A 25,751-nucleotide genomic window follows, 5' to 3' on the forward strand; every position below is an offset into this window, starting at 1 on the left:
ACTGCGCATATGCAGAACAGCCACCTGGTGGTCAGATTGGATCAGGAGGATGTCGTGTGCACTGTACGAGTCCAGGGGGCTGGAAGAAACCCCAGGTAAGTTAAAATAATTTTTATTTTTGCCTTTATTTGCCTTAAGATTCCCTTTAACCTCCTTAGCGGTAACCCCGAGTGTGACACGGGGTAAGCCGCCGGAAGGTGCCGCTCAGGCCCTGCTGGGCCGATTTAAATATTTTTTTTTTTTGCTGGACGCAGCTAGCACTTTGCTAGCTGCGCCAGCACCCCGATCGCCGCCGCCGCGCGCCCGATCGCCGCTATCCGGTGCGGCGCGCCCCCCCCCCCCCCCAGACCCCTGCGCTGCCTGGCCAATCAGTGCCAGGCAGCACCAAGGGGTGGATCGGGTCTCCCAATGACGTCCCGACGTCGCTGACGTCATCCCGCCCCGTCGCCATGGCGACGGGGGAAGCCCTCCAGGAAATCCCGTTCTTTGAACGGGGTTTCCTGATCGCCTATCGCCGGAGGCGATCGGCGGGGCTGGGGGGATGCCGCTGAGCAGCGGCTATCATGTAGCGAGCCCTGGGCTCGCTACATGATTTAAAAAAAAAATTAAAAAAAAAAATACTGCGCTGCCCCCTGGCGGTATTTTTCATACCGCCAAGGGGGTTAAGAAACATCATCTTACTGCTTGGAATACAAATTCAATTAGATTTGAAGCGGGATTATACTACAAAACTAAAATTTTAGTTACTCCTCTTCGTTACATTAAAAAACATTTAAAAGCATTCCATGTGTGTAAGATTACTTATTTTCACTTCAGAGAGTAGTAAAAGCTTGCTCATCTCTGGTCATCGGCAAAGGCAAGAATCTCTGTGTCTGTTCCTTCTCTCTGTTCTCTCTGCCCCTCCCCCCTCCTTTTCTGATGAAGTGACTCAGTAACTCAGCTGATGCCACTGTGATGTGTCTATTCAGCAGTGGGAGGGAGGCAGAGTGAAGACGCATTCCTCAGAGAGCTTCAGGGAGCAATGGTTAAATTTCCCAATGACAAAAAGCAAGCTTCTACTGCTTTCTGCGGTTAAAATAAATGATTTTAAACACTGGAAATGCTTGGGAATGCTTTAAAATGTTCTTTAATGTAACTTTGTAGTTACTGAAATTTTACTTTTAGGAGCATAATCCCACTTTAAACCTTTAAATAAAAAATAAGACTATGGGATTCATGTTAAGTGTCAGAATTAGACTTATAGGTGCAATTGTTTAGTTAAGTTTACTTTACTCTATCCTTCATCAAGGACTTCTCACAGGCATCACCTCTCCTCTGAAATAACCCCCCCTCCCTCCCCAGGTCCGTCCGTCCGTCTGTCTGTCTGTCATGCTGTGAGCCTGGAAACCTTCAAACACACCCTTAAAACACACCTGTTCAGACAAGACTATAATGTGCTATAGGTGTCTCATCCACTAACCCGAGTCTCCTTCCCTGATGTCTCCAACCCAGGGCCGGACTTACCATGTTAGCACTGTAGGTCAGTGCTAACAGGCGCCTGATGATGGAGGGATGGCTCACTCCCCCTGCGGAGTCCTGATGGGAGTGTAAATAAGAGTTTAGTCACCTGGCTCTTGGCTTTCCACTGACAAGATCTCCCTTCAGTCACCACTAGCTACTTAATCCTGAGGGTACCTCTGGCTAGCTAATGCTAAAGGGCACCTGTCGGGTAAGGGGGAAGTGACAGATGGGCCAGCGAGCACACTTGCAGTGTGAGTCAGCGAGGGTTTGTGGGTTCCTGGAGGGCAAAGTTCAGGGTGCCAGGACATCTGTGCCTATAGGCTCCCGTGATGTAAACCTGGGCCTGCTCCAACTCCCTACTCTCTAGCTTGTAAGCTTGCAAGGGCCAGGCCCTCCTCCTAGCGTTTCTTATACTGCTGTGATTTATTTGAACATGTACTAATGGTGATGTCTCAAACAATCTCAACTATGTATGTATTTGTACAGAGTTTTGAATGGTTCATGTATCTATGCTCCCCACGGTTTTTTACTATGTATGGCACTAGGGAAAATGTTGGCACTATATACCGGTAAATAAAAAAAATATAAAAATAATACTAATAACTTCAGGTTTGTTTTAAAGTCAGAAGACAGTGAGCACTATTAAAATAATGTTATTAAGGTATGCAGAACATGGCAGAAACGGGACCAAGCGGGGGAAGTGTAGTTGAAATTTGCCTTCAGTTTTGATTGCTAGCTACTCGGATTGATTGTCAGGGAATTAGTGTGTTTAAGTAGTTCATTTTCCTTTTTTAAACACTCCTGCGGTGGAAAGCCCAATAATACAGCTGTCAGTTGAACTTCATTTTGTTGAGAGGGGATTCTTGACAGAATTCTGAAAATCTCTGCCTGTTTTCACAGTGCGAGACGAGAGAGTCATGTAAGGTACGGCTTTTTACCACACAGAGGCCAGTGCAATTAAAGATACATGAGCCAGACGTTTACCGTGAAACGATAGAAAGTTCAAACACAAACTGCACGCTCTGAACACTTCAGTGGTGGATAAATATATGTCTATATAGGTATTTTGTCAGCTGCATGGGGTGTGGTGCTTGAAAGAAGAGGAATAAAGAAAGTAAGATCCCATAAACTGTGGGTGAAATGGAGCTGTACAGAAATGAAAGCAGCAAATATAGTGCGCTCATATACAGAACAGAAGTATGATAGCTATAACTTTGATAACTTGGTAAGTTGTACAAGCTTTTTGTGTGGCCAGGTTGAACTCAGACTTTTTATTACACCTTAGCGTCTTCATCACATCCTAAAAAAATTGACTAAAAAATGCCTTACAAAAGTATCATGCCGTCTTATCCAAACTACTACATGTATCATTTCAATCCAGTAGGTCAATGGAATTTTCTAGCTTTACCACAGACCTCATCTGATTAGGTTTATATCATTCCCTTGTGACAAGACAAGACACAGACAACATAAAAGAGGGGGCAGCAGAAGTTACATTAGTTATGTTAATTAAAATAGATAGGTAATATAATCTCTTACCCACACTGTTTTAAAAGAACAGGCAAATGTTTTTGGTTAAAGGGAGGTGACAGGGAGCATGAGACACAGTTCAAACTGTCCTGTGTCCTGAGCACCTCTCCCAGTTGCTAGGCAACGTAAACAACAACATACGAAATCCCATCATGCTCTGCACAGCATCAGGGAAAAAAAGCCTGGGCTTTTTTTCTTTGATGGGTGGAGCTTAGCTAAAAATGCAGCTAAAAATGATGCTTTGGTAAGAAAAACAAAGTTCTGATGCTGTGAAACCGTTAAAGAAACACCAGGCCTTTTCAGATCTGCTGAGTAGATTTTTAGTCCAGAGGTTCACTTTAAGTAGAAGATCTATTTAGACGTGTGCCGATGGGTCCGTTCTCTCCAGTAACTGTTGAGCCGGTTGCCGTGATGGAGCGCTAAAGTCTCTAAGCAATACTGATCTGCTGCCAGAATCTTCCCATCGCTATTTGTTGGCCACTAATTCACCTCTCATTATTGCCTCTCATTGGTAAGATTTGCTTTATAGGTCTGCTTGTCAGTGATACCATTTGCATGGGATTGATATATGCCGTTTGTCTTACCTGCATGTCACCACTATCTACTTATTATTCATAGCATCTGTACATTCCTGGAATTTGGCAGTAATGCATCCTTAGTAAAATACCAGGTTTTCATTTTGTTCTTTGCATAAATGTTTACAAGTTTATGTCTTGTTGTGTAACACTAACAGCATGAAGAAGAGTGATACTTGTGTCATGCTCCTTTTACCCATATTTTACTGGACCACATCAAGAGAGTTTTTACTGCATACATCTTAGGATCGAATCTCTGCTCTGCTTGTTCACTAAACCTATTCAGTGAGGGGAACTTAGGCAAGACGCCCTAACATTGCTACTGCCTATGGAGTGTGCCCTTGTGGCTACAGCTCTAGCGCTTTTGCGTTATAAATGTTCTGTGTCGTGTCATGGCACACAAAATTGTGCACTCAATGTTGCTTCTGCAAAGGGTTTTAGGTATTGAAAGGGCTGGTTTGGAAATTTTACCGCCCAAGGCCCACTGTCACCTACCCTGCCTACCCCCAACTGCCCCATCCTGTGCACCTCCAGACCCATGTGCCCCCCCCCCCATCCTGTGCTCCCCCATCATGTATACATCCCTTGTCCTGTACTCACCCCATTCTGTACTGTGCTTAGGGGGGGGGGGGGGTTGGCAGAGCACAGGATGGGGGGCGCACAGCACCAGTGCTCAACTGCTCGCTCCTATGGAAGCAGGGCACCTGCAGAATGGGTTTGTGACGGCTGCGGTTGACATGTTTGGCAGTGTGCCAGCTCGCTGTCCGCTCCTTACTTCCTGGTGCCCTAGGCCATGGCCTTTGTCGCCTTGCCTCTAATCTGGCCATGGTTATTGCATTATTTTATCCTAAGCAAATGTAGTTTTTAGAATTAGTATGCGTAGTATTGTGGTGGTGGAAAGCGGGGAAGGAGTGACCTAGGTCACCTCGCCTGGGGCCGAGAAAAGGTCGTAAACTGCGCTGCTGGTAATTGCTATAGGTTCCTTCTCCTGCCAGCAGTCGTATGTCAAACCTCTCCTGGCCATCTCCAGCATTCAGCCAACGTTACTGTAGTGGTGATGGACATCTTAAAAAGTGGAACTTTAGCGAAAAGGGTGGAAAAAATCAATCAATACAATGCAAAGTGAGAAGTTAAAAAATAGAATAAGAAAAAAACTAGACAGCACCAACTGCCATTATTTATAACCACAGCCACTAACATTGCCATAGGCTAAAAGTTTTTTTTTTTAGATATACACGTGCACAGAGGGAGATACTGATTGCTTGGTAGATGGAAACAGCTGTTATTTCCCACAGTGCAACAAGGTTCACAGACATGAAACTGTCAGGACCATGGTCCTGACATCACAATGTGGGTGGGGTTTCCCCACAATATCAGCCAGCCAGAAAAAGATTTCTCATGGGAAAGGGGGTATCAGCCACTGATTGGGATGAAGTTCAATCCTTCGTTACCGTTCCTCTTTAAAAGCACAGGTGAGAAGCATAACCTCAGCAAAAGTAGTGCAAATCGATCTGCTGTGCTGAAGCCATCCTAACAGTGGGGTAACTAGCCTTCATAGCCAACCCCCCCCCCCCCCCGCACAAATGATATGTAGGTCATGTGATTTAGAGCCAGCGCATGGCAGCAGAGAGTGTTCTGCTTTGAAGCAGTGTCTGAAAGCAGACAAAAATTACAGGCGCTTTCGCTACATGCTACTCTGCATAGCGGTAGGAGGTGAGTGAATGAAGAGGTTTTTTTGCCAAGTTGCTGCACTTGTGGTTGGGGAGAGGGAGGAGGAGGGGCCCCCAAAGCCTCTGGGCCCTTGTGCGATGGCAGGGGTCGCAGGGGTGATTGTTTCGCCCATGCATCCTAATGTTTATCCAGCCTGTGTACATTTTTATTACATGACTTCTGCCGCAATACTTGTACAATCATGTATTTTAGCAAGAGAAACAAAGGTTTAGACCATAAGAGGAAGCCTTTGTAGGATGCAAAACCGGTTTTACGCACAGGCAAACCAGGCAAGTACCTGGGGTGAAACCTGCAGGAGGGTAAGCCATAGAGTGTCTGCATGGGCACCAGGGGTGACTCTCGGTGGTGGGATAGTCCACTGTGGCTAACTGACCAGTTATCGCCCGCCTCAAGCCGGGCAGCCCCCCGTGACTAAGGTACTGGTCCGACCCACATTTTATCTGCAATAAATGTGGCAAGAAATGCCATGCTGCTATCGGCTTATTTAGCCACAAGCGAAGATGTGGCAACTCTAACAATATGATACCCACAGACATAGCAACAATCATCTGAAAAGATGTGGTGGCCAATGATGGATTTCCAGGGCCATTTTCTTACCTGTAAAGACCCAGGCTGTACACAAAAAGTATAATGTTTTATAAAGTGGCTACATACCCCCATAACAAATACAAAATGAGCTTGTTATGGGCGTTTGAGCCAATAAGGTGTATTTGGCCTGGGAATAATCGGTTTATCCTTTACAGATTTTGTTTAAGAAAAATCATAATTTTTTACATATAACCTAGTTTGTTATTGGTGCCTGCAAAACTAATTAATATAGGCTGTGATGTTCCTATTCATAACACTGAGGGAGGCATAAGGTGCAGTGCCTGGGGCTCCAAAATGACCAGAAACAGCCCTGTGGGTCCATTATAGTGAATTATTCAGACGACGTATAGAAAGTAGTCTTTATAAAGCCAATCGCAGGCTTGCATAACCGCTCCTCCATGTATGAATGAAATGGTTATACCTGACTTGGGTCTCCACCAGCTTTCCACGAACCAGGCAGTTGGAACATTTGCTTCCAAGAACCTTTTTGGCAGGCGCAGGTAATTATAGAGCTGCTCTCAATGTACTACGATGGTTAAGCATCAAAATAATTTGCTGAGTATTCCCATCCAAGCACCTCATTTAACAGCTGATGGTGTGTATCGAAAATGTTGACAGGAGCCGGTCATGCCTTAATGCATATTGGATCAGTAGGAATGAATTAGGGGTCCTGGAGGAACGTCTTTTGGTTTATGATATGAAGAGTGGTTGTGGCGTTTTTATTGGTTGCTATCTGCTCACAGTATTGTCAGTATTTCATTTAAGGCTCAATTAAAACTGCATAGACTGTAGAGTTTCATTGGAAAACAAAGCACTAAAGTACAGCTCAACCTGCCAGCTCAGCAAAATCATTGCACAGATATATATATATATATATATATATATATATATATATATATATATATATATATATATATATATATATATATATATATATATATATATCTCCTAACATCTTTTTTTTCAGTTTACGGTTTCTATCTCTGTAGAATAAGAGGGGAGTCTCTTATCTGCAGTTTTTTATAAAGGTACTGCAGCAAATATTTAAGTGGATCTCTTAGCAAAAGTCTAAAAAAAAACCAAAACAATATACATTATGTGAGAAGAACAACGATCGACACAAGATGTTTACCAGGCAGCTTGAGGAAAAAGGTGCGATGGCTGTGCAACTGAATGCAGCATCATTTCGTATAGAAAATGTAGTAGAGAGTAAAGGATCTGGGCACCAGCTGACATTCTAGAGCATCACCTTCTATCTATTCCTCACACCAACAGACAGAGAGCTACAAGTATGGTCTGACAGCCGTTTCACTGGATAGTCCTGCCTCATCAGAGGCAACAAGTCAAATATTTGACTTGTTGCCTCTGACGAAGCAGGACTATCCTGTGAAACGGCTGTCAGGCCATACTTGTTGCGAGCTGTCGGTTGGTGTGAAGAATAGATAAAAGGTGATGTTCTGCAAAGTCAGCTGGTGACCGTTCCTTTATTCCCTACTACGACGTTTTCTGTGTTTAAAAAAATACAAAAGAAAGGAAAAAACTTTAGGGAGAAAAATTCATACCATCTTCCCTAGAAAGCCTTATAATGTCCTCCTCCTCTTTAAAGTACACCTAAAGTGAGAGAAAATTGAGGCCGACATATTTATTTCCTTTTAAGCAATTCCAGTTGCCTGGCATACTGCCAGTAGTGTCTGATTACACACCTGAAACAAGCATGTGGCAAATCCAACGAGACTTCACTCAAACAACTGATCTCCAGGCTTGTTCAGGGTCTATGGCTAAAGGTGTTAGAGGCAGAGGATAAGCAGGACAGCCAGGCAATTAGCATTGTTTAAAAGGAAATAAATATGGCAGCCTACACATCCCACACCCTTTAGGGGTCCTTTAATACAAACCCCTCTTCTCTTCAGGATTGGGTGTGTGAAAATACAGCAAGTGACTAAATCCTCAGATGTAATATCAGTGGCTGCCCATTACATCACTTCCGGAGTGTGTGCAGCCAACTAGTGGCTTTAAAGGATACCCGAGGTGACATGTAACATGAGGAGATAGACATGGGTATGTACAGTGCCTAGCAAACAAATAACTATGCTGTGTTCCTTTTTTTATTTTGCTGCCTGAAAGAGTTAAATATCAGGTATGTAAGTGGTTGCCTCAGTCCTGACAGGAAGGGACTACAGTGTTACCCTCACTGATGAGAAATTCCTACTGTAAAACCGTTTCCTAGCAGAAAATGGCTTCTGAGAGTATGAAAGAGATAAAAAGGGATAATAGTTTATAGATTTCAGCTCTGACATACTTCAATGAATGTGTCATTGAACAAAAACAATAGAACAGTTAAAACTTAAAAAGTAGATTTAAACATAAAATAAAACAGTAGACTATCTTAAAAAGTAATTTTTAGGAGAAGGAAGATAGATACAATTGTTTATTTCATTTGTTTATTTTCGCCCCTAGTGTACTTTAAGCTGAGAAGAGAGTGCTGTTGTCCATCATAACACCATGCTGTGATAAAAGTTGCCGAGTTCTGGTTTATAAGAAGCCACGTACTGAGTAGAACTACAGAGCTCTGGCTTATCCACCAATCCCTATATATTCAGCTCCCATATCGTGCTTTGCAATATAGCAATGGCAAATCTAGCACCACTGTAGTTAATTCAATAGCCATTAACTACACCCATCAGAATTCTGGAGATTTGGACGTGGTAACAGTGCAGACATCAGGGCAACCTTACTGAACACCATTTAGGATGTTGTAACCCTCCAAAAAGGACAATGTTTTATGCCTGGTTTCTGCCTGGACTTGGGCTGCAATGACTGTAAATAGTGATGATGTTTAGTGTAAGAGATCTCACCATGACACTTCATACACGTGGCTGGGAGAGGCACAAGGCAAATTCCGTCATGTGAAATAGACAACACCGACTCACCACATTCCACGTGCTATTGTGGCTGTGGCACCCATTGTGGCTCGTTCAGTATTTGCATGGTCCACTCTAATGGCAGTATTTGCAGGTACCCTGTTTATAAACGAGCCCACAGACAGTAGTAATGAACTATCTCCTTAACTGCCGCTTGTGATTGATAGACATTCAGCTTTCTCATTGACCCCAAATGTTACATTTTCACTGTAGGCAATGTATCAAGATGACTGGCGTAATACCACATGGAGCGCATGTGATTGATGGCACTGTGGTCGGCATCAAATATGCGCTAAGGCAGACTGTGTGGGCAGATGCCAACTTAGATCTTATGAATTATTTGAGACTTTGAAAATATAGAACTGTGATGGTTTAGTGCAGACAGAAACATTTCACTGCATATTCTGAATCTCTGAATTTGTCCTAATTTCATTTAATTTTAAAAAAATGTAATGAGGATGTTAAAAGGTGTAGACGTATTCTATAGATTTTTCCCTATTTGTTGCACATTGATTGAGACACTTGATACAAATGTTCTGCTGGTTTCTACAATCCATCATGAATGTTGCATTTAAAGGGACTCCGAGCACCTCTCATGGGAATGCCTTTAAGACTCCGACCTGTACTGCAAAGTACTTAAAGATGCATACCTTTCTGTAGCTTGTGCTCTCCCCTTTCATTTGATGCCTGAATCGCCATTCTACACCAAACAGTTTTCGTTCGATTACCATTTAAAAATCGCAGCTGCCATCTTGGCTACGTTATAACTTCCGGGTCAGCCCTGTCTGCTCAGTTAGAGAAGTACATCACTGAAGGAAGCAGGAAGAGGAAGTGACACACATGGCCATTTCAAGAGACTCCTCCAGAGGGGTCATACCACAACTTTGTTGGAAGTCGTCTGGCTTAAAGGCATGCCCATGAGAGGTGCTCGTAGTCCCTTTAAGGACATCTGAAGTGAAAGGGATATGGAGGCTGCCATATTTATTTCCTTTTAAACAACGCAGAGTGATTGGCTGTCCTGCTGATCCTCAGCTTCTAACACTTTTAGACAGATTCTGAACAGGCATGCTGATCGGATTTTTCTGACTAAAGTCTGACTGGATTAACTGCAGGCTTGGTTAAGGTGTGTGATTCAGACACTACCCAAAAAATTCAACAGAACTGCCAGGTAACTGGTACTGTTTAAAAGGAACCTTAAATGAGAGGGAAATGGATGTTTCCTTTTAAACAATACCAGTTGCTTGTCAGTCCTGCTGATCTCTTTGGCTGCAGTAGTGGCTGAATCACACACCTGAAACAAGCATGCAGCTAATCCAGTCTGACTTCAGTCAGAGCACCTGATCTGCATGCTTGCTGAGGGGCTGTGGCTAAAAGTATTAGACACACAGGATCAGCAGGAGAGACAGGCAACATAAAAATGAGAATAATTCATATATTTTAAGCTCTCGGACACTAAGGCTCAACACACACCATACAATCGTGGTTGTTCAATCTTACCACTTTCATGTAGTATAAGAGCTTATCCAATCAATCATTCAAGGTATTTTCAATCTGTTGGTCCTTGTACTACATAGATTTGGTAAATCTGTACAACCAAGATTGTATGGTGTGTGTTGAGCTTAAGACTGTGTGAAAGATTGCATCAGTAATATGAGACAATGCAAAATTAAATGTACTTTTTCTAAGAAAATAAAACAGTGGAATCCTCAGGAAAGAAATTAATTTTCGGGAGTAGGATGAAAGATACAGTTTATCTCATCCGTTTATTTTCCCCTTTTGGACTTCTTTTGAAGTCACATAGCAAGGTGCGTATAGCGGTTTTAGATGGGCACAAGAACTTTGATATCTGACACACTATTAAAATAAGAGTCCTCCTCATTTTACAAAAGTTTAATTTTGAAGACTAATTTTAAAAGCAAGTTACCTTTAATTTTTTTTTTTTTTTAATCCATTTAGCATAATCCTACCTTTGGTTTCTCTTATTCCTTTTTGTGTTGTGTTCTGCATACAAACAGCGCCCTGCACAGGAGACTTGGGCGCAGCCGGCGGTAACATAGGTCGTAATAGGAATTGCGGCTGTAGCGGCGCACAGGGAGTAACTTCAGCGCAGTCAGAAGACGGAGCTAAAGTTACTTATAAAACACTGTAATTCGTCCCCCAGCAATTGCTGGAAGCTGAATTATTTCATTCCCCACCATCCATGGCAGCCTGGAGGGGGAATAGTATTTAACGTCGCCGGGACTTGTGCTGGAGCAGGATCAGCCATGTACCAGCTGTATCCTGCGCCCAAGTCTCCCGGCAGCGATTCCTGTCGTACTCTCCTGCATACAACTCCTGGAGAAGGAATCTCAGGATCCCTATAATTGAGGGGTTCCATACTGGGCTGTAGAAGACGTTCCTTGGCATAATTACACCCCCAAATACATGTAGTAGTTTAGATACCTCTACAGAATCATTATTTATTAAAGCAAGAGAAGGAGGCGGCATCAAACAATTATTGCAGTGGTTGCAAAGAAGTCATATTTCCAGTTCCTAGCAATGATAGACAATTATAGTAGGCTACAAAGTGTATATTTATACCAGGCTTCTGTTTATTTGGGGGGTCTGGTGTTATTATCAATAGTTTGAATATTGGTAATCTTGTTTTACGAATATTTTCTTATGGACTGTTAATTTATTGCACGATTTCCTATTAATGGCTTACCAAGCACTGACACCCAAACAATGTGTCCTTACTGAATACATAATTAGGGAAAGAGGTGCTCTGGTGGATAAAACCTTTTAAAAGCAGTTTAAACGCGAAAAAGGGAGGAATGAGGTAGCTTACCTCAGTGACAAAATCTTTATAATAAAAGATTTTATTTAGCACAGGCAACGCGTTTAGCGGGTCTGAGCCAGCTTCCTCAGACCAATAACAGAGCCAAATGAAAAATTAAATTTAGCATAGGGAGCCTCTCTTTATTAATGAATAGATGCTGCACATATTTGAACCTTAGTCTCCTGTATCAGAGGCAGAGCCCTTAATTAGTACACTATCCAGCCACTGCCGCTGCAAAGTACCCCAGCTAACATAGTTGCAACTTTGCACAGCAGTCCATGGTGGCACCTGCAGTAGCAGACAGGCTGGGTGCCAAGATGAATAGATCCGGGCTACAAAACTGTCATAGAAAGTACCTTTTCAAACAAATATTGAAGTACGTACACAATTATTGGATATCTAGAACAATTATTTTTCTAAATCAGAGTTACAACTTAACGAATACATCACATCCTCCTTAAATTAGATGAACCAATCCATTTCTCTCGTTCTCTTAAATCATTTACATATTTTCTTTTAATAAAAAGCCAGGTTTGTAAAAGAAGTCAAGGTAATCGAACAGAATAAAGCATGTTTGTTCAGCTGGATATCTTATTTATTTGAAACACTAGGAGAAATCTCCTCTGACTTTACAAAAAAAGGAAAGGGTAAACAGAAAGATTGTCCAAGAAACCTGAGCTACAGAACTCTGTCTTTCAGAGTGCCGTTGTAAAAACCTATTTGTCTGATCCAAAAAAAATACACTAAATCAAATGTTGAAGACGGCATCGTGGTGTCCTAGAACTCTCACTTACACAAAATAAAATAATTATAAAAAACACCATTTCATTTTTTTGCTCTAAGTACGACCCTTCGAGTAACTAAAGAAGTTTAGGATCAATTTTGGTCGGATAATTATAATGAGAAGCTTTTTTAGTGCATATTTGACTCATTTAATATTTTTGATCCTGGTTTAAACTAGTAAACCAGACGTTCAGTAAATCGTAGACTTTTACGGGATGGTTTGGAGCCCGATAAAGAAAATAATTCAAGGGATAATCAGTGGACATAGTACAATCAAAGTAATGACTCTAACAGTGTTCTTCGATATCTCCAAAGATTTCAGTGTGCTCTTTCATTGGTAAGCCCAAAAAAAGCCAACCCCAAGTAAGCAGATCCTACTTGATACCCCCACGAGTTGAAGTATCGTTTTCCTGTCCAGTAAGAGTTTTGGCATCTTATCATTGGGGCTCATTGTGCTTTTAATGTTCTGGAGACAAATAGGGAATTTTCCAGTCTCTGATCCCCATCCAATCAAAAATATGAACCGTATGTTACATAGTTTTGAGCCTCTGGAAAATTACAGGTCTGCTGCCTGGCGCTTCCTTCCATCCTCCTACACTGCATGGAAATGAACAGGTCGCTTGCCAGTGTGATGTTGGTTCTGGATTAGCCTACGAGATTGTGCAGTGTGAAGAAAGCACACAGACTCTTCTGCCTGAATCCACTTTTTAGCTGGAAGGTGGATTTTGCAGTGGATTAGGTGACTTCAAAGTTGGAAAATACATTTTCAAAAGTTCTCACCTTCTTAAAGGGACACTTAAGTCAAACAAAAAAAATGAGTTTTACTCACCTGGGGCTTCCAATAGCCCCCTGCAGCTGTCCGGTGCCCTCACCGTCTCCCTCCGATCCTCCTGGCCCCGCCGGCAGCCACTTCCTGTTTCGGTGACAGGAACTGACAGGCTGGGGACGCGAGTGATTCTTCGCGTTCCTGGCCACAATAGCGCCATCTATGCTGCTATAGCAAATATCATATACCACATAGCAGCATAGAGGGTGCTAATGTGTCTGGGAACGCGAAGAATCACTCGCGTCCCCAGCCTGTCAGCTCCTGTCACCGAAACAGGAAGTGGCTGCCAGCGGGGCCAGGAGGATCGGAGGGAGACTGGGAGGGCACCGGACAGCTGCAGGGGGCTATTGGAAGCCTTAGGTGAGTATAACTCATTTTTTTTGTTTGACTTAAGTGTCCCTTTAAGTATAGGGATAGTTTGGGCTGTTAGCGGCCAGTTTTGGATAAGACTACTTAAACTCTCCAGCTGATAATTTAATGGTTTGTTCATTATTTAAAGCATCAATGCACTTTATAATTAAAGTGGACTTACCGCCTACAATCTATGGCTGCTTATATATACTATAAACTGTTTTTATGGGACAATAGTTAATAACAATATTCTTTTGCCAATAAACAGTAAAGGGAGCCACTAACAATCCAATTTCTATTGAAAATCATTTGAGCGATCAGGTAATTGTGATCGGAAGTGAAATATAATACATTGTTCACTACACCATCAATGAACCAATTTTTGCTTCCTATCTATCACAACCAACCAGAAAATACAAATTTTGGTTTGACGAAAATCCAATCAGACAACATTTTTATAATTAGACCAATTAAGGGAGATTATTTGCAAATAATCCGATCACATCCAATCAGAATTATCTGATCGCTCAAATGATTTTTCACTAGATATTAAACTATTAGTGGCCACCTTAAAGTGTTTAATTGGAACTTCAATTAAGAAGCTCTGAATAGGCAAAAATATTGAGGTATGTTGCATAAGAGCAGTGTGAGACAAATATGTCATCTGTAACATGTTAACTATGTATTTAAGACTCTGAAAGCATAGCTTCAGGCATGGTGCATATCACCAGCAGGGGGTGCTAGTACTACCCATTGGAGGAAAAAAAAAAAAAAAAAAACCAGTATGACTGACCCCATCAAAAATTAGTTTATTTTTGTGTTTGCAGGGCTCATCACGGATTATTTTATTAACAGTAAGGCTTCATATAAATGTGATTTTTACATTGTGGTCGCTTTTAGTTTGGTTAAAACGTTTAAAAAAAACACTTCTTGCTGATTTTAACTCTCGTTTAAATTTGTAGACCATGCAATCCATTTGTAACACTATAAAATCCCTCGTTTCTCTGCACTTTGTGCTACAGAGGTAGGATAAATGTTGGAGACAAATATGAAAACCCATGTATGCAATATAAAGAGGTGTATGCACAAGTACAGTAAACATTACCTGCACAGAACGCGCACATGAAGATTACTGGGAGTACCTAACATATACTTTGCGTATATAACGCAAGTTATGCTATGCTATTAAGGTTACATAGTTTACATAACTCTCAGTTAACCTTATTTTTAAAAAACCCTACTTGGTAAGAGTATCTATGCCATTCTATGAGTGCAGATAACTGACCACTATGCAGAACTAAAACAAGGTGGCACATGTAAAACCGACCCTGGTTGCCTGCCACGAGCATTTGAGACTATAGGCAGAAGCCAGCCAGCCCCTCCCCGCCCGCCACTCGCTCTTTGCTGTGTGTGGTCTCCGGAATTATTGCAGCCTGTGTTGCTGGTATTTGTTGCCATATGGTTAATGCTCTAACACACACCCCATGGAGTAAGTGGCATGCAAGGACAGGCTGGCAGGCATCTGCCTATAGCCTCACATACATGTGGCAGACAGCTGAGGCCAGTTTTATAAGCCCCACCATGTACATGTCCATGAGATATTTTGCTTGCTAACCAGAAGGTTTATGCTATCTTCATGATGGCCTTGAATTAGGTTTGTTGATGTGTGCGCTGTTTTTGTGGTGTGTGCAGTGCATTGCTATAGGTTTACAATATTAAGAGGACTGCTTCTTAAAGGGTTACTCTTTCACATACCTGACGTGGCTAACTGGCCCACTTGACTGATGATGAAGAGGAAGAAGAAAGGAGGGGGATTGTTCATAGGAGATTATTTTGCAGCATTATTAACATAGCCTCCTTGTAAGCAAAATTGCAACACCATGAAAAGGTGCACTGGAAATGCTCAATATTTTAGAAGATGTTATATATGAAATAAAACACTTTTTATTTTTTTTCAATGTTTGATTTTACTCCTCAGAACAATTCAGGTGTGCTATACCCATGGTTTTTAGCTGTACCTGCGAGCACTCCAAAGGGGGATTCACCTATCTCTACATCTCGGTTAAAGTACAATGTAGGCCACTTGGCTAGATACTTGTAGAGATGAGATATATTCAACGTTTTACACATACCTGAGGCTTCCTGCACCTGTGCAGTATTACTCTCCGCTGGAGAGAGACGGCGAGAGCGCACTGCGCATGCGCAGACTGGCCGCACTTATGTGACCTTACAGAAGATAGAGAAGACTGAGGACGAGGAGTTGGTGGGGTTGGAGGAAGCCCCAAGTATGTAATACAACGTTGAATACATTTAATCTCTGGTTTCCTTTAACAATGAAACCATATCATGGTGAGCTTATATGTTACTTCTATAGATACAGAGAATACAAGAATTAATTTCAAGGCTGTCTTAAACAATGGTTAACTTTAAGAAAATAACTTGTTTAACAGCTGGGTAATAAAGATAAGATAGCTCCACAAAGAGAAACAGGACCTAATCATTAGTCACCAAGACCCTGATGCACAAAACTTAACTCCAGAATTATCTCCCCTTGCCTAGATGCACTTAAGCTTATCTCATGAGTTATTTTAACCTGACCTTCTTATCGACTTATCTTTTATAACACTGAATTTACCACCTAACAAACAAAAGTGAAGAAAATCAGGAACAGTTTATTAGATGGCATGCATGTAGAAAAAAAGCTGTCGCTGTAATGTGGGCCCCGAGTGAAGCCGCTAGGAGACTATTGGTAAAATGACATTTTACTCTTGCTAAACTTAACCCACGCTTTCATCACCTAAATTACCCTCTGGGTGCCTCCCATTTTGACAGCTCCCAAATATCCTGCTCCCTATATAAAGTGCCCTTTGGTTGCTAGATGTTGAAAATTAAATAAAGTGACACAAAAACACATGAGAATATATATATATATATATATATATATATATATATATATATATATATATATATATATATATATATATATCCACGCTCACTCAGTCTTTGTACCCTCCCTTATACTGGAGTCAAGTCAGTCCTCATCACTGTTACATGTAGCTGATGGTACCTTGTTCTGATTGTAAATGTATATTTATGGTTCTAAGAATGTATGGAATATTTGTTGGTGGTTGTATCAATAAAGTTATGTTCTTAATGACTTTGGGTATTTGTGTGAGTTGATTTAAGTGTCATAAGTTGTGTTAAAGTTATTGCTAATTAAACAGAAACATAGCTACAATGTAACAACTGCTCTAGTCCATTGGGGGAGGGGGGCTGGTTATGAAGTGGTTAAATACCAATTTTCTATTCTTGAAAACAGCATTATGGCAATAGAAAATGTATATTGGAGTGAACATTTCAGAAGCTTTTTTTCCCCACACCCTCCTGTGTTAAAGCATCTTCTGCCAGGCAATGTACTGTTTTTAAAGGCAACACTATCGCCCTGGAAGTTATAATGAAAATGGCCCTTTCCCCAAAGCAAGTAAAAAGGGCGATACAGACGCCCTGTTAAAAATGGCTTTGCCATAGGCCCTGCGAGTACTGGCTATAAATGGTCATTTGGGTGCTTAGTATTTATTGCCATTGTTTGCTGTTTATAGCCCTAATAGCCGCTGTTTACAATTAGAGATGGCCTGAACGGTTCCCGGCGAACTCCTGTGATTCGCATTCGCGGAGAACCGCAAACTTCTCCTGAAGTTCGGTTCTCCCCCATAGTGCATCATGAGGGTCAACTTTGACACTCTACATCACAGTCAGCAGGCACATTGTAGCTAATCAGGCTACACTCCCTCCTGGAGCCCCACCCCCAGGCAGCGTCAGGCTTTTCACCCACTCGGGTGCCTGCAGTAATTATAGAAGGTAGAGCTTCTGTGTAGAGGCCTATAGGGAAAGCTTAGTTAGGCTTTGTAGGCTTCTTAGCTTGCTCCTTGCGGATTCTTATTGCTAAAATAATCACCCTTCAACATCTATTTTGAGAGCTAATCTTGTTCTTGTGATTTTTTGTGTGTGTGTGTATGTGTGTCCCACAGACACTTGTGTTGCATAGACAGCCTTGGTAATTCCTACTGTGTGTGCCACTGCCAGGCCCAGCACATTCAGTTACTACCTGTGTGTGTGACAGGTGCACAATGTAATACCCATCACTGCATATACTTACCTGTTGTTCACAGTGCACCCACCTACCTACGTGAGCACACGCAGTGTCACTGTGCCTGTCCGGTACGTGTATGTGTACGTGCGCGCGTGCGTGCGTGTGTGTTTTGCACATTATAATACCCATCACTGCATATACTTACCTGTTGTTCACAGTGCACCCACCTACCTACGTGAGCACACGCACTGTCACTGTGCCTGTCCGGTACCTGTCTGTGTGTGACAGGTGCAGATTTGTAATACCCATCACTGCATATGCCTACCTGTTGTTTTCAGTGCACCCACCTACCTACGTGAGTGCACGCAGTGTGATATACCACTCCGTGTATACCTGTTAACTGCACCTGTGTGACTGCACATTGCATTAGTCAAGTCAGTACATACCTTTCACTTCATCCCCCCCAATATGGACAAAACAAAAGGTAGAGGCAGGCCACCTGGCAGGTCTGTTCGAGGTCGCGCTGCGGCCCTCGACCAAAGTACAGTGTTCAGAAGAAGGCACGTGCCATCAACCCCAAATATTGTCAGGACGTAGTTGACTATTTAACACAGAACACCTCATCTTTCTCAGCTTCCGCACGGAAGCGTGACATATCTTTCTCCTCCTACTCTGATTCTGGCATCCCACTTAACACTCAGTCGGCCGCCACCACCAAAGTGACATCACCCCAGGGCTCAGCGATGTGGAAAATTTTTTGTGTGTCTGCCTCAGATGAGAGCAATTCCATTTGTACTCTCTGCCACCGAAAATTAAGGCATGGAAAGACCAAGACCCGCGTAGGGACAACTACCTTACGAAGGCACATGATTACAAAACACAAACTGTAATGGGATGACCACCTGAGGAAAGGCAGCACACAAAAGCAAAGCCACACACCGCAGTGGAAGATGCCAGGCCGCTTTTCTTTCTCAAAAAAGGCGATACCTAAACTGTACCGTGAACAGAAGATTAAGCCGGATTAATCTTCTGTTCCTGATATATCCGGATGGTACCCGGACAGCCTTGGCACATCCCAGTCGACTCTAGGAAGGTGTGCCTCCATTCCACTTGATTCTAAACTGCACCGTGATGTTGAAAGGCAAGTGGTGATATCTCTGGCATACAGCGTTGGGTCAAGGGTCCATCTGACCACAGATGCCTGGTCTGCAAAGCACGGTCATGCCTGCCCGAAGACTAAGTCAGTCCCCACACACAGCATCTCTGCCTGCACGACGTGTGACTGCCTGCCCCAAGACTAAGTCGCTCCCCACACAGCATCTCTGCCCGCAGGCCGTTTGACTGACTTCTCCGCCACCACCAACAGGGTCCAGGACTCCAGGTGGATTCCTGAATTTTTAAGGCCGCTGCTAGCAGAAGCCACTATAATGATTTTTCTGATGCGTGAACATGCCTGCCTAATTTTTCTGGCTGCACTGCAGCTGCAACAACAAAACAAAAGGCATGTACATGTGCCAATTCCCCTTCGTGATCATTACCTTGCCGTGGTGAAGGGGCTTGCGTATCACAATGAAGCAATGATCGCCGAATGACAGAACAGCTGGACAGTCACTGTTCTGTCATTCAGCTACCTCAGCCCGGCGACCATATGGGCTGGAAAGCCGCCATCACCTGCACTCTCGTCATGGTGCGCACCAGTCCAGCACTACACAAACAGCTGTTTGCAGTCACTGCATACCTTTCACTGCATCTGTGGCTGCACATTGCATTATACCTGGCAGTCAGTGCACACCTTTCACTTGAATGGATGGCAGACTTGCCCTCCATAACAGATTTTCATTAAAGGTATTAAAGTTGATTAATCTCATATACAGCAGAGCCTCGAAAGTCCTCCTGTATTGTTATTTTTGTCACTACCTCGGGACTTGTATGCCATATGCCTGCTGCCTTCCTTGGATGTGTGGTGGTGGTAGCCGTTTCTTAGGCTCCCACTCCGGACTGGAATCGAACCAAGATTCCCCGGCCATTACCCGTGGTCACCATGCTACTGAGAAAGTATCATCGAAAGTTTCACACAGTTGAATGAATGGCAGACTTGCCCTCCATAACACATTCTTGGCAAATGCATTCGATTTGGTTCGTCTTGTGCTGGGTCAAGGGTCTATCTGACCACAGATGCCTGGTCTGCAAAGCACGGTCAGGGCAGGTACATTACTAATACAGCAAATGGGTCCTTACTTGGATGTGTGGTGGTGGTAGCCGGTTCTCAGGCTCCCACTCCGGACCAGAATTGAACCCTGATTCCCCGGCCATTACCCGTGGTCATTCACAATGGCAGTCTTGCCCTCCATAACAGATTCTTGTTACAGGTACTGAACAGCCAGCAGAAAATGTAATTTAAAAAAAATAGATGTAAGCTTTAACAATGGTAGAGAAAGAACCATCGAAAGTTGATAAGGCAGTCAGACATTACCTGATATCACTGAGAAAGAGCAATCTCGCCATGGTGTGCACCAGTGCAGCATGGCCATCACAACACAAACAGCTGTTTGTGGTGCGTTACACAGTGAGTTTGGTGTGTCAGTGTGAAGCAGTACTCGAATTACCTGATTGATGTATACACATGCAAGATGTCTTAAAGCACTTTAGGCCTGCAATTTAGCATTCAATGTGATTTCTGCCCTTAAAACGCTGCTTTGCGTCAAATCTGTAATTTTCCCCGGGGCTTTTGGCGTCTATCCCACTCATCCATGCAAAAACTCAGATGTTAGACCCCTTGAAACATCTTTTCCATTATTTTTGTGGCCAGCATAAGTGTTTTTAGTTTTCCAAGTTCGCCTCCCCATTGAAGTCTATTGTGTTTCGCGCGAACCATACTTTTGCATAAGTTCGCGAACCGAAAATCGGAGGTTCGGGCCATCTCTATTTACAATTTATAGCTGCTAATCACTGCTTTTAACATTGGGGGTTAGTAGGCGGGGGTCTTAAGTGTCAGAGGTATGTGTGTTAAGTAATAAGGGGTTAGGTTTCGACATGGGGGTTAGGGATGGGCACCACAGGGAGGGTTAAGGTTAGGCATTAGTAGAGGAAGGGTTCTGTGTGAGAGTAGAGTTAGGATAAAGTAAAACATCGGTTAAGACTACCAATATTTTCATAATGTACTTAAGTAGCAGAATATTGGTAATTTGAATGATATTCCACTAGTTGCTACCTCCGGCGCAACTTTTTTTACATGTACGCTATTTCCCTAGTTATTCTGACTCATTTTGATAACTATCTTGTCTATCTAGTTGAAAAGCCTGTGTTAGAGAGATACTGAATTGAAAAAAAATAAAAATGATATAATGATTTGTATGTGTAGTACAGCTAAGAAATAAAATGTTGGGAACAGAGACAAAAGTCTAATATTGTTTCCAGTACAGTCAGGAAGAGTTAAGAAACGCCAGTTAACTATGCAAAAGAGCCATTGAGCTACACGACTTTCAAAGTCCCAGTGAGCTCTGTCTTCTGAAGCTTGTTATCTCATTGTATTGTAACAAATATCATTGTATTGTTTTTTTTCCTGCAGAGGACAGGTCAAAAGTTCACAAGACTGCTCTGTAAAAACATTTAAAAACAGCTAAGTGTTGAGTGTGAGCAGGGCCGGATTTGTACTTTTTACCGCCCAAGGCCAATTATACCGTCTGTATGGTTGTTATCTCTGTGTGCCGCAATGAGAATTCTACTTACATCATTGGATGTCACAGACAATAACTATTTCAGTAATACGCGTATAAATTATAAGTTATATTTTACTTAAAAACTTTTGTTATGTTTGCTGCCATCTCATTAATGATGGACGCATTATGCCACCATGTGAGTTAGGCTGAAGTGTACCTGTAGGATAGAGCTTACAGGTCTTGTAGGGACGACACAAGTACACAGGACAGAGAGTTCAAAGGGTAAAGCTGTCCTTGTAGATAGGGATGGCTGTATGGAACAGCTTTACTGTCCCTCACTGAGCCGCCCCTAAATTTCTGGTGCCCTAGGCCATGGCCTATGTGGCCTTGCCAGAAATCCGGCCCTGAGTGTGAGTAAATGCTGAGAGTGTAAACTGCAAATATTAGAGAATGGTGCAATGTTATAAAAAGACTATATAACCGAAAATAAAAATATGATATTTTCTTTGCTACTAATGTTCTAGTAATTATCCGTACTACACAAACAATTCATTATATCATAGGGTTTTGTTTTTTCCCTTCAGTGGCTTTTTTACGAATGTCAGGATTTGAAAATTCTTAAAAGGTATACACTGAAATTTTTTATTTTTTTTTTAAAGTATGAAAACAAAATATAAAATACCTCACTTGTCTCTTCCTGGAGTTCTCCTTTAACATTTGAATTCCCAGCACTCTTTGAAAAGCATTGGTTGCCTGCACCCCTGAATCTAAGAATCTTGGCAACAACTTGTGTATAAAGACTTGTATAGCAAAACCAGAGATAGAACTCTGCCAAATCCTCCTTGTTTAATGCACTATCAAGAACCAAATAAATGAGAATTGCAGTAAATAGCCTAAGTGTTCGCTGGAACAGTGTCTCAGTGTAGAAAAAGCTTAGAGAAGATAAAAGGTTTTCTCTTGAGCATTCATAATCCTTATAATCCTCCTAACTGGACTAAAAATCAGCATGTCAACAGATGAAATACTGCTATTAATTTAATCTCTATATATAAAGGCATATTGATATTAGAGCAGACTTCCAGGGTTTGTACATTTTCTACCCTTCTACTCACAGACATGCAGTGAAAACTGGTAGAATTTTTTTAGAATTTGCAGGTCACATGATGCAGAATTAGTTTCACAATGACCTAGACCAGTGATAGTGAAACGTGGCTCTCCATCTGTTAAGGAACCACTAGTCCCACAATGCATTGCAGGAGTCTGACAGCCACAGTCATGATTCATAAAGGCAAATGCATTGTGGGACTTGAAGTTCTTTAACAGCTGGAGAGCCAAGTTTGCCTATCACTGACCTAGACTGTGGTCAGTCTCTCATATTAAACTTTGTGACCCACCCAGGGTTATGATGCTTTTCCCCTAGTGCTAAGAGGAGAGGAATTAGAGTGGGTCTGTGATTTTTACAGTATGGTAAATTGTCTCTTATTAGCAAGGTAGTAGGGTGCAAATTGTAGAATATTCCTGATATCTTGGATATGCGCTTTCAAGCTTATATACACAGATAAGTCTCACTCTACATCTGAGATCGTGGCAAAGAATGGGTCACAGAATGGGAAAAAATAGAGTGATTGAGATATAATAAACTGGAAGAGCATCACAAAACAACTTGCAGCTATGATTGCAGACAAAGCTGGTTGCAGCAGAGAATGGATCAGGTGGCAGAATATATGTGCAAGCAGCAAATGTATGTTTTGTTTTTTTGTTTTTTGGTGGTGGTGGGGGGGGGGGGGGGGTATATTGGTGTACAGTGGCCAGCCGAGGATGTCTTTATAAAGGCCATCCATGCAAGGTCCCTTTTCTCCTTTTATCTCAGACCGATCTGGCACTGAGATGTTTCAGCAGTCTTTCTTTTCAGAGCCATGCTGAAACTACTTTTGTGCTGGGATTACACCAGTCACATGATCTTGGCCCTATTCACTCTGGTGCTGAGAGATATAGAAACAGACTTCAGACACTCTCAGTGCAGATACGATGGAGAAAATGAAGGGAGTTATCTTGGTGAGGGGGATACCGTACAGAGTTGCTCAAGACATAGAGGGGGAATAGTGTTAGGCAAAGTTACATGGGGAAAAACTAGTGATCCATGGAGGGGAAATACTATGTGTTATGGTGAAGGAGTGGGGGGAGGGGGGACATCAGACGGGATTTCCAGGGTAGGGGGAAGGAAAATGATTTATGTTAGAGGATGAATATGGCAGGCTTTTATTTCCCAGCCACTTAATGCACTGCAGTGTGCTGACTGCTCTGGCATGGTGCCTGACTGTTGACAAATGAACACTTGTAAAAGCCTCTGCCTCAGCCTGGCCCTGAGTGTGGTTGATGGTCTAGTGGGTAAGACAGATACCTACTACCATGCAGTGTGGTTCATGGTCTAGAGGGTAAGACAGATACCTACTACACACTGCTTCCTGGGTTCAAATCCCAGCTATGGTATATAAGCATGCTTTTCAAAAAGTACAAATCCTTAATCATGCTACTTTTTCTATCGAATTGATCATAATGGTAGTATGGTTTATGCTAGGCCAGCTTTAGCATGTAGTGTGGGTCATGGTCTAGAAGTTAAGACAGATACCTACTACACACTGCGTCCTGGGTTCAAATCCCAGCTATGGTATATAAGCATGCTTTTCAAAAAGTACAAATCCTTAATCATGCAACTTTTTCTATCGAATTGATCATAATGGTAGTATGGTTTATGCTAGGCCTGCTTTAGCATGTAGTGTGGGTCATGGTCTAGAGGTTAAGACAGATACCTACTACACACTGCGTCCTGGGTTCAAATCCCAGCTATGGTATATAAGCATGCTTTTCAAAAAGTACAAATCCTTAATCATGCTACTTTTTCTATCGAATTGATCATAATGGTAGTATGGTTTATGCTAGTCCAGCTTTAGCATGTAGTGTGGGTCATGGTCTAGAGGTTAAGACAGATACCTACTACACACTGTGTCCTGGGTTCAAATCCCAGCTATGGTATATAAGCTGTTTTGAAAATCTGCAATTCCCTACTGCATGATATAAGAGGATGGATGGATGGATGGATGGAGGAGGAGGAGGAACAATGTGTTTGCCTGAAAAATCCAGCATTCTGGATGTCCTGGATACGGATTGAGGCAATTGTACACACACCAGATTCTCAGCCGCGACCTCCCTGACCATCGGTCTAAGCTGAAAAAATGTGTGTATGGGCCTTTAGTCTGTAGAAGGAGCAGGCCCTAAAGGTAAATACACACGGCATACATTTGTTTGCAGCAGAAAGCTGTCTGCCACGGACTACATAGAGCCAACTCTCCACTGGATGCTACGCAGACAACTGTTGGTAGCACCTCTGCTGTCTGTAGAAAATTTGCGTTCACACAGCAGGACAGCAACAAACTACATGACAGTTTATGCGACAAAAGCCGCAATCGATTGAACAGTTTACTCACTCGGACAAGACCTTGTTTGCAGACTGTCGCTCAAAGCTTGAACTGTTGCGCAAACTGTCAGCGACGCGCATCAGACATTTGTACGCCATGTGTATGAGCCTAAAGTCTGATGCAGACAAAAAACATCATAGCCACTTTTAGGTCACATGACCTCAAAAGGTTAGTACACCCGTTAAATATGAGTAAGCTAAGGTTGGGGATCCTAGAAATCTACTAGGTTGGGAAGAAGGCGCATAGCTTGAAATCATTTTTAGGTTACAATAAAAACATTTAAGTCCTTTAATGTGTTAAGCATGCTGTTTAAATTTAAAGGTGAAAATCCCATTTAGGTTTTAAGTTGAAACACTCCTCAATGTGGAAAGGTTCAAATTTGTTGAACACTTATGAAAAGTATTGTACCTATTTCCACTTGTACACTAATAAAACAACAGGACCCATGGAGGGCCACCACTTAACTACTGTATTGAACTTGTGACATCAAGCAGAAAACTCTCATTAGCTAATCTATCCATAAAAAGAAAACTACACAAACAAGGTGTCCTCATTAAATAAGCTCCAGAGCCAAAACCTGCTATCGTTACTGTGAATTTGTAGTGCTGTCATCTATCTCTGCACGGCTTACTTGTATAATGCAGACACTGTGCCACTTTGTGGGATCAATCCCAGTAGAATTGGAATGTATCTTAGAAAAATGTTTTCTCTGCACAGAATCCGAAATGTTCATCTCTCTCTGACAGTGGAGTCAACACATCTCCATCCTTTCTGGAATCTGTTACATTTTTCGAGCTATAAATCTCTCTGCATCGGGTTATTTGAGGGCAGAATCACGCTGCTCTGGCGAGTTAAGGTTAACACAGTGACAGCTTGAGCTTTCTTACTGTAATTTATAACTCT

General features: G+C 42.3%; 1 protein-coding gene across 7 annotated transcripts in view; it reads right to left on the reverse strand.

Annotated features, from left to right (window-relative positions):
• Positions 1-25,751, reverse strand: part of WWOX (WW domain containing oxidoreductase) — a 1,347,942-nt gene that overhangs the window by 874,930 nt on the left and 447,261 nt on the right. The window lies entirely within an intron of this gene.

The sequence above is a fragment of the Hyperolius riggenbachi genome, chromosome 11 (assembly GCF_040937935.1).
Source record: "Hyperolius riggenbachi isolate aHypRig1 chromosome 11, aHypRig1.pri, whole genome shotgun sequence".
Lineage (NCBI taxonomy): Eukaryota > Metazoa > Chordata > Amphibia > Anura > Hyperoliidae > Hyperolius > Hyperolius riggenbachi.